The 9960-nt window shown below is 39.6% G+C and overlaps 1 protein-coding gene across 1 annotated transcript in view; it reads right to left on the bottom strand.

The window, feature by feature from the left end:
* LOC118788972 (alpha-1,6-mannosylglycoprotein 6-beta-N-acetylglucosaminyltransferase A-like) overlaps nucleotides 1-5165 on the bottom strand; it is an 82362-nt gene extending 77197 nt beyond the window's left edge. Inside the window, exon 1 of the mRNA XM_036545206.1 lies at nucleotides 4996-5165. The gene's annotated coding sequence lies outside the window, so the exon portion shown is untranslated. The remainder of the gene's footprint in view (nucleotides 1-4995) is intronic.
* Nucleotides 5166-9960: the final 4795 nt, after the last annotated feature.

Raw genomic sequence — 9960 nt, forward strand, 5'->3', positions numbered from 1 at the left:
ACAGCGGTGACCAGCAATTAAATGAGTCAGACATGTCCTACGAACATAACAGTACTGACTGATTCCTGAATAGGTTTATGAAATAAAATCTTACATTGGGAGGTCTACTTTCAACAAAATTGCTGGTTACAGGGTCCTAAATTAACACCTGCCAAACTGCAAATGCAGATAGATCTTCTCTTTGGCCAGTTTTAAGTTGCAGGGCACATGGGTGCTTTTTGAGTAAAATTATCCTATATGTCCCACAGGGAGCATAGTCATTTCCATGGGGTCAGCTCAGCTGGCAGTTTGCATGACCTGGGTGACACAAGAAAGGGTGCTACCTAGAATTTATACGCTGCACCTACAATGACCCGGTACTGAGCAAACATGGTATCCGCATTGAGAGGAAGTTAAACAAAGATAAAAAAAACAGAGAGAGTGTGATTTTATATAAAAGTTCATTTGGGGCATTGTTTTTGACTTGAGTGAAGCAATATCTTGGTCTTTTTTCTCAACATAACTGGGCTTGAGACATTCCCTTGATTCCTCTTTACACTTACTGTGAAACAGGAAGCCTTTGGGGACAACAGAAGAATGTGCAGAAATGTGTCACTGTGCGTCCTTTCGACCTGTTTCCTGTGAATCCAGGACATTCTCGGAAAAACACGGGCTTCCCGGCGATGGGTAACCGCACATTCAGCACAAACAGAGAGCAAACACTGCTCAATTTACCCTTCCACAAAATACGAGCTTTGCCTCTTCCATATGCAGTGTGTAACGGTCAGTTCTACCACCACTGCGCCAGCCATTCTGTGTCAATATCACATTAATATGTCCACACTGAGAAATGACGATCTACAGTGCTCTCGGGTTCTAAGAAATTCACCTCCATTAATGACGTTCATGCCTTTTTTTTCTATGTACAGTGTTGTTGTCACAGCTGATAAAGAATGTACTGCCCCTATCCAATGGAAAACAACAATATGATTTTAAAGCCAAACACAGCCTACAAAAGAGAGACTAACAGTAGGTGGCTGAGAATAGGAGACAATTATTTACAGTGGTTCCAGATTCAAGAAGGATGCATCAATTTGAATTTGATTGCTTTCACTTTTGAAACTCATTTCCTGCTGAGAAATTACCACACAAATGACACAGCACAAGGCTATGATATCTGGAATGATTTTCAGTGGACAACAGGTTTTAAGTATAAATGCGTCCCGTGTATCAGGGTGTTCACAAATTCCCCGGGCCATAGAAAGCCAGTCCTGCTCGAGGGGGTGAACAACTGCGTTTCTGAACGGCAAAGCAGACTGGATAGGTTTTCTTTTAAGCCCCTGCTTCTCAAGTGAGAAGAGAAGGGATGATCCTGCCCAAACAGACAGCTAATTAACTCAGACGGGGAATTAGCAGCTCAGGTGGAATGGATCCTGCCTCCTTTTTGGCTCATCTCAACTAGCAGAAGGTGGTGTCCATTTCTGCCCTGACATAGACGCTACGCCTCCCAGAGACGGAGGAAACAGACCTGCATTTTCCCACAGAACAGGTACTGCAGCTCTCTACTAAAAAGCAACCTTGGGTTTACATTATATGCCTTCTACACCGGGTTTCCTCCTCACAGTCGCCCTGCTTGATGAACTACCCAAAACTTGTGCTCTTTGATTTTGGAGACATGTTAGGGTAAATGTGTTTGCCATATATGCACCAATTTGAGGCCAGGCACCTTCATAGGTATGATTCTCTTTGTAGGTCAGTATTCAGCATACATGTACTGTCACAACCACACAGGCAGTGGATTCAGTGTAAGCCCTTTCAGCATCTTGTTTCAGCCTGTTTTTGCTGCATAGCCACTTTTCCAATGTGACCGATGGCATAGTGGAATACCTGACAATACCAATCCTGTGCGTCTGCTCCATAACACACCAACTACTACACAAAGATGCTCTTCCCTCTCGGATTTTGTCAATTTAAATGTAAAAATTGTGTATTAATGAAGGTAAAAACTTCACCTTTACATAACCATTATATGATGTCATAGCTCAAAAGATAAAATATAGCAAAAGGTGGACAAAGGAGGCCAAATGTGTAGATGCCAGCGAAACAAAAGCCAGTCTCCCTTAGACTACAACAAAAGAATTAGGGTCCATTCAAAGAGCTCATCTAAAGTTTCTATCTAGAAGCAAAAAGTGAAATGTTACATCTCAATTCAAATGTCCAAAATATCAAATAATTCTGCTGGGATTTGGACATTCTTGCTCTCTTTTCTCTCAAACGTTCGTAACATAACACTCTGACACACTTTGCTTCTATTGTCTAAGAAAACAATATAAAACATGAGTGACAGCAGCTCAGGTATTTCCTCAGCTTTCCTCTCTGTAAAAGAGACACTGAATACTTTCTGAATAAAGACATTCTCCCATGTGCCCCAAGCCTAGCCAGCAGTTTATTTACTTAATACTTTCACCATTCGATCTACCGCACACAACAACAGCTCGTCACAAAGAGGAAACACAATTTCACACAGCCACAGTAACAAATGGGTCAAAATACTGTACGAGGGAGAATGACATCAAAGCCCTCACGGGTGTGATACTGGTGAAACCGCCAGCATAGATTACCATTCGTACATACAAGACGGTTATGTAACGTGGTATCAAGGTACCTGGGTTTACCCCCAGCTAAATCAATGCTCAAATCCCAAATGGAGTTCTAATCCAGTACCCTTTGGAGAAGATAATGTATTTAAAGTTTCTCTTCGTGGGTCACTGTTTCACATCATGTAAACACTATGATTCCAAGTGATTTTCACAGATAATTCTTCAGCTCCACTTTCACATTAGTACGACATGACTATGTCAGACACAGTGAGCTTGCTGCCAAATGCTTTTGCCTTCATACCTTTTTACTTTCATTCTGGCTGTGCCGTGTCTGTTGCTCTTGTAGGTCCTGTGATACGTATTTTAATTGAATGCCAGAATTAACCCTGTTATGGCACTTTGGATGAAAGTATCTGCCAAATAAACAATCAATGACACAAAAATAACATATAAGCTTTGTGTATTGCCCTGGAAAAATCTATTTTTAAGATTTAAAAATTTTTATTAAATTCACACAGAACTGCAGTGTTCATTCTAATTAAAGAGATCAGATAACCTCCACCTTGAACTGTACAACAGGTCTGCATGCATGGATTATACCGGTACCCCTATCAGCAATGTAAAATTATTATTATTAGACAGTAACACCTCACGCATGGACCATAGTGCATATGGACATGAAAATCTGTCAGATTCAGATTGTCTGAAAAGTTGTGTGGCTCCAAAAAAAGTTTCTTGATTAACAGGTAGCATGTACATAATTTGTAAAGACAGAGTCAAAAGAATTCACCACCCATTAATACCGACAGTGTCTTAAAAGCTTCGTTACCTCGTATTTGATCATACCATTGCAATTTTTGCAGGGGCCTGAGTCATAACTGAGTGAAAACATCTTTTCAAACCACCATTCCAATGGCAACAGACTGCTTTCATACGCAAAGCTTCAACTCTGTTAACTTCCTTTTGCCTCAATCTCTTATATTTGTAAGCCTATTAAATACAATTACAATTGTAGTTTAGATAGTGCTTCAGTCCGACCTCCCACAACCACTCACACACATTCCAATAATTTACAATTCTGTGACTCACAGTTTCAACAATATTTTCAGCTGCGTTCAGAACCGTGCAAAACCACAGCATTCCATTAAAACTACGGCCAGCTTCCACTGAATGACCCAGAACATGAGTAGCACTCTGTTTTGATATATAACTAGCTAATGATGACTGAATTACAAATTTGTTTTACTGATTGTATTTTACCATTCACTTGCGTTGCAAATGGACACCGCAGTGCAAAAAAAATAGAATTTCCTTAATAAAAAGTAAAGATGTTGAAAAACAGATTAAAGGATTAACTTGCCAGGTAATTAAAGTTATTCCTCGAGTGTAAAAACTCCTTTGTGGGGAAAGTGGAAGTTAATTTGTCTGACTTGAAAAATACTAGGCTAGCTGCACGAAATGACATGAGGACAATCCGACTTCTTGTTCTTCAAAAAGCTTTAAGTACCAGATTAACAACATAGTTAAGGAGTAGCAATTTTATGCAAAATGAAATAAAACGAAAAGTATAAATTCCCAGTGTGAATACATTGACTGTGAGCCATTTGATGTGTATTAGTTATCCCTCTTAACATCAATGGCAGCTGTCTGTCTTATTCGAAACCAGACATCGAAACCAAACTTGGGTTAGCCAGCTGACACCAAAGTCAGACAGGCTAAAGCTATTATGATCCAGACATTTTCACAGTAGTAGTTTAACTCTCCATTTAACTATAGCTTGTTAGCGTTAAATAATGATAGGCTTCTTATTTTAGTTACGAAGCCATGACATAACTGTAACTAAAATAACTGTACATTACCTGGCTACCACCCACACGAAGCAATGGGACAAGCTGGCTGGCTAGTTAGCTAAATTAGTACCGTTGTAGATAGTCAACTAAACACGTAGCTGCACTAGGTAGACTAACACAACGTGACGTCGTTGACTAGCTAAACGGCAAGTTATGTGGAAGTTAGATACCTTGCTACTTAGCTAAATAACCAGCGAGTATTAACTAGCTAGCTACATTATTTCAGAGATCTTATACTGATGCCTAAGATTGCTCGCTCAATGCCATTGTGCGAGTAGCTACAGTTGCTAGCTATGTTCAACGCAGCGGACCACCGAAACGCAATCCTAGTCATTCTCGTTGAATTTACAGCCATATTGCACGTCTTATAAGAAAATTAAGAAAATTCATCCTGGACATTTATAATTTGTGGTATATTGTGTATCTCTTTCCCCCTCCTCAGACGCGAGCGCACCGCAATGCACATGCAGTGCTACGGGTGGGAGAGAACACTGCGTCTCTATGTAGCTAGCCCTGATGTCGATGAAAAGCAAGTGTAAGAAAGACGGCTGGATATTTGGGCTTACCTTTCCGGTAGAGCTTTTCTTCCTAAAATAAGTGACCTGTTAGCGTACCCAGGCTGCGATACGAAGGCTATTCTGGGCAACAAAAACGCTGTATGAACTTGAGTAGCTTCCGAGCAGACTGGATGTGCTCTTCCTCCACAGAAGCAGTATCAACAATCACTGACAGACGAGTTAGGGGCCGTCTCAGCCTGCTTGTTCTATTTAAAAAACGAAACCTGTCTTCAGTGAAAGGGACCGTCTTCGTCTTCAACCTTACATGCGGAATAGTAAGGTTGTTTCTATTCCGGACCTGCCGGACCTTCCTCAGGTATAAATTTAGTAGATAGCAGGCTATATTTAGTCTTCTTTAGCTAGTGATGTAATCAATGAAAATAAGAACGTGCAAGTAATAAAGGTACGTAATAAAGGAGACCTGCATAAAGCTGACGGACGATCGTCGGATGTTTGTGTATTTAAAATAAAAGCCTCATATTCAATACACCGGTTGGCGCTTTTAACAACACCACATTCAACGTTTAACACATTCAGTTAAACAGGCTCGATAACACAGACTCGATAATAGCCAATAACAAATGCAGTATAAACACAAAACGCTTAGCATTTAGCTACGGATAAATTTAACTGAGCTTGATGTTTTTCATACACACGTGTTCTGAAATAGGCCTGCACGCAATCTGTAGTATTCGCACAGAAAAAGTTACACATTATTAAAATAATTATATTTGGTAACAATTCTCTCTGGAGTTAGAATAGAGAAACTCCTTCTTCCCGCAATTAAAACACGTTCGTTGCTACGTTCCCGAATACAACTTTGTTGCGCCCTTTTCAGGCAAAACACAGCTTCACACTGATGCCATCTACTGGCAGGCTGTGTTAACAACAAGCCGTCTTTGTTTCACTTTCAGCTTGCAAAGCGTGCAAATGTTTGCACCACAGTGATTACACCAGACAACGACTTTCTGCGTCGAAAGAATATTATTGTGAGTAAGAGAAGTATCTATCCATTCACATAATAACGTTTACTGAACTGATTTATAGAAAAAAATATCTCTGTGTGTTCTCGTATGGTGTCTTATCCAGTACAAAATTCGCACAAGCAGAATTATAATGCACGTATGATAATTCCGTATTCCATTTCGACACAATATTTGTTGTAACTATAATTTACATCTTAAAATTAATTAATTAATTAATCAATTCATTCATTCATTTATTCATTCATTCATTAAGAGAAATGGCTAGGGGTTTTACCTTTGAATATCTCCTACTTGAAAAACAGCATTTCGACAATCATTGCATATAGTCGTATCCAACAGAGCAATTTATGTAAGGAGGCCACTGACTCTAATGTTCTGAAGATCATAGGTCGATGGTTCCAACTCCGGGGGACGAGAACTGAGCTGTGCCTCCCTGCCAGGAGTAAAGCGTTAGACAAACACAATCCGACGCAAATTATGACATCATCAAAGGTGAGGGGTGAGCAGCATTTAGACATCAATATTTCAGGAGGCTATGCACAATGCAGCTGTCTGGATAAACTAGGGAAGCTGCATGGAACGTGCACGAGGGCTGGACTAGTAGCTGGACTGAACAGGAGGTGAGAAATAGGTGCATTCTACAGATATCATTGAGGAATAATTTATAGCTCAAGATCATCAACACTACGTTCCCAGTGGATGGCAGCTTGTTGTCCAGTGTCATATGAAGACTCCCAGAAAACTGAGATGCAGATACTGGTATATTATTAAGATTAATAATGTAAGACTGTGGGTTTCATTGTCTGTGTAAATTCTCTATAACACTAAGTAAATTGTTAAGAAATTGTTGAGAAAATTCTTTATGAACTGTTGTTTGCAAATTTTATATATTGTAAATTGTTGAGAAACAAGAGGCCATTTTTAAACCTTATTATACTGCCTGGTATTGAAGAATAACCTAGAATGAACTCTTTATAAGAATCATATTTGCTGTGGTTGTAATTATGTGAGAGATGTCATTCTCAGAATGATGGTACTAAATCATTAATGTGCAAAGGAAGTACTATTGCCAAGACTGAAAATTGCATGATATCATGGAATTTACAACGTATACAGAATAATCAAAACATTTAATATGACGACAAATTTTTATTGTGAGCACATTCTGGGAAATAATTACTTTTAAGTATGAAATACAAGGTTACAAAGTTATTTGTAATGGAAATGGACTGACAGTCAATGGAAACTAACCAAAAAAAATGTGTTGTAGAATTGTAGAATTGTGTCCCTTTGCAGAAAACATACACTCATTTCAAACAAGTTTACACAGGTCTCCACAGAGGCAAGCTTCCTTCTGTCATCACTTTCCACTGCCTTCTGATTTAATGTAATCAGTGCAACATGTCCAAGCCTGACTGTAGTCGCCGGAAAGCCTCATGGCCTGTTGCTAATTTCTCTAGTTGGACAAGGCAGTGACAACAGCCATAACTTGGCCACAGGCAAATGTAATGAGCTAATCAAGTTTTGTAATGGACTCACTATACCTGTTCTGCAAGGAAACAGTAAAGCTTGTTAAATCACTGACATTACCTGTCTGTATAAACTTCTGAATGAAGCACTGGTTCTCATTCATGTCAATTCTTTTAATACAATATCAATGTCATCAGTACCAGCACATGCACCTCTGCCACTCTAGGTGAAAAACAATTATGCCGCCCCTCTATTTGCAATGTACTATACTAGCAACAACACACAAAGGCCAATATGCCATACAAATAAAGCAAAAACCAGCAGCAACACACAAATGCCAATATGCCATACATAATGCAAATAGTCTAGTGCAACGCTAGTGTGCTCAAAGTGTCAACAATATTAAAGTATGCATGATGCAATATGAGGGCATTTTGCGGATCCATATACAAATAACGCACCAAACAGGTCTGCATAATAACTCCAATAACCTGGTTCCCAACTCTTTACAGCAGAGACATGACAGCACAGCTATTTTCCAAATAATCCAATTTCAGCTCCTCAAAATAAATAGTACCAGTGCAAATCTCTCCTATACACCACCTTCTCATGTGCGTAAAACACACACATGAAATGTTCGTAAGCACATTATATCATCAGCAGATTCAGCAACTTAAAAAACGACTAGAGAGCAAATGCCAGTCGTTGGTTTGGCAATCTCCTGACATGGCGATTGACTTGACGGTAGATTTGAAGGCGGGTTTGACACATTCCTCAGCAATTCATATATTTTTTGAATCGTTGGCCCCTGGTTGGCCCACATTTTGCTGCCCTTGCCAAAGTGCCGCCCTAGGCAATTGCCTAGTTCGCCTATATGGACACGCCAGCATTGAATGTCATTAAATGAAACATAATGTCCTGCTGAGAGCCCCGTTGTGCTCACCACATTCTTAATGCACTTCTCTGAAACACCCACTAGAGAGCAGCCTCAACTAGAACAACTCAAGCCATAAAAATTCAGTGGGACATTTCATGTGTGACTGAATATGTTATGTTGCTGTTCTTAAGTAGTACTAACTAGTAGTTTCACATTCTCTGATACCCCATCCCATCCAAGAAAACATATTTGAAACATAGCTCTTGAAATGAATGCATTATATATTACTTTGATTAGAATGTTGTTGACCATCACCCAAGTGTATATCAGCTTCCCACGTCCTGGGAGGATCTCTGATTTTATTTAATGTCTGAATCTATAGAAATGTAAGTATTACTATGTTGATACTGGGGTGGTGTACTATGTTGATATTGGGGTGGTATACTTAGTAAGGTGGCTGATAGCAGTCACAGTAACAGTTTAAAGAACTGTTTTTCGATATGATGCATTGTTTGTGGTGTGTGTGTGGCAGATAAGGGAGGGGAAGAAAACACACATGCATACACAGAGTACACACACACACACAAAACACATGCCTGCACCCACAGAAATCCAACCACAGCTTACATGAACACTGTGTGTGGCTAAATATTTCGGATTGAAGTTGCCTGCTGAAAATAGCTTTGACAAAAAAAAATTCAGCCCAGCCTTGGAGTTATATAGTTGCTGCATTACCAGATTTTGTGGAGTTGCCTGGGTGAGCTAATCTCAGAGGCACAATAAATAAGTTCATGGCCATGCAGGTGTGAATGTTCATCTAAGCATGCAGTGTACCTTGCCTAGCAGGAAGAGATGTCATAATTAACATCAGACTTCATTTCCACACGTTGGCACATAATAACAAGCTGGGTATGACAAATCAATTTAGCCTTCATTTTGGCTGTCACTTCAGCGTGGTCTCAGATGCATTCACGTGTATTAAATCTGACATGAACTGTCAGTCGTGTAAGTGAGACTTTTCTGTGTGGTGTTACAATCACAGTGTGGACTGACATTGCCTTGTCTTTCAGAGCCAGCTGAGGTCTTTTATCACTGTTTCCTCAGTGATAAACATGAGCATTGTGAAGGGTTGCCAACTCCCAAACATTCACTTTCGCGTGAAAGCTTTCTCTCTCACAGTCTCAACGTCACCCAGCAAAACTCATGGTTTCAGCTTCATTCTCACATCTCACATTTTAACTGAGCTGCTCATTTACAATTTGCACAGAGCCCTTGATATTGACTGTACCTACATGGCTATGTCATGGACAAGATGGACAGATAAACCATATATATGACATACAGAGTTCTTTTTCATTCACAGTGAGGGGCCAGGAATTATAAAGGGAGGAGAATCAAGAGAATGAGGAGTTGAGGTAACTTTTAAGAAAGTAAAAAACTACGCGTTTGTTGTCATTGCACCATATATTCAGTTAACCTTATTTAGTGACATACACTACTATGGATCTTAATTTTTCTAGCTGTTTTTTTTATTTTTATCAGCAAGTAGAAACCTCACTCCACTTTAGTCCATATTTTATCAATGTGCATTGTGGGAGGTATTACCCACAGCCTTGATGATGCTCATTTAGGTAAAAATGT

This window comes from Megalops cyprinoides, chromosome 14, assembly GCF_013368585.1.
Source record: "Megalops cyprinoides isolate fMegCyp1 chromosome 14, fMegCyp1.pri, whole genome shotgun sequence".
NCBI classification, from domain to species: domain Eukaryota; kingdom Metazoa; phylum Chordata; class Actinopteri; order Elopiformes; family Megalopidae; genus Megalops; species Megalops cyprinoides.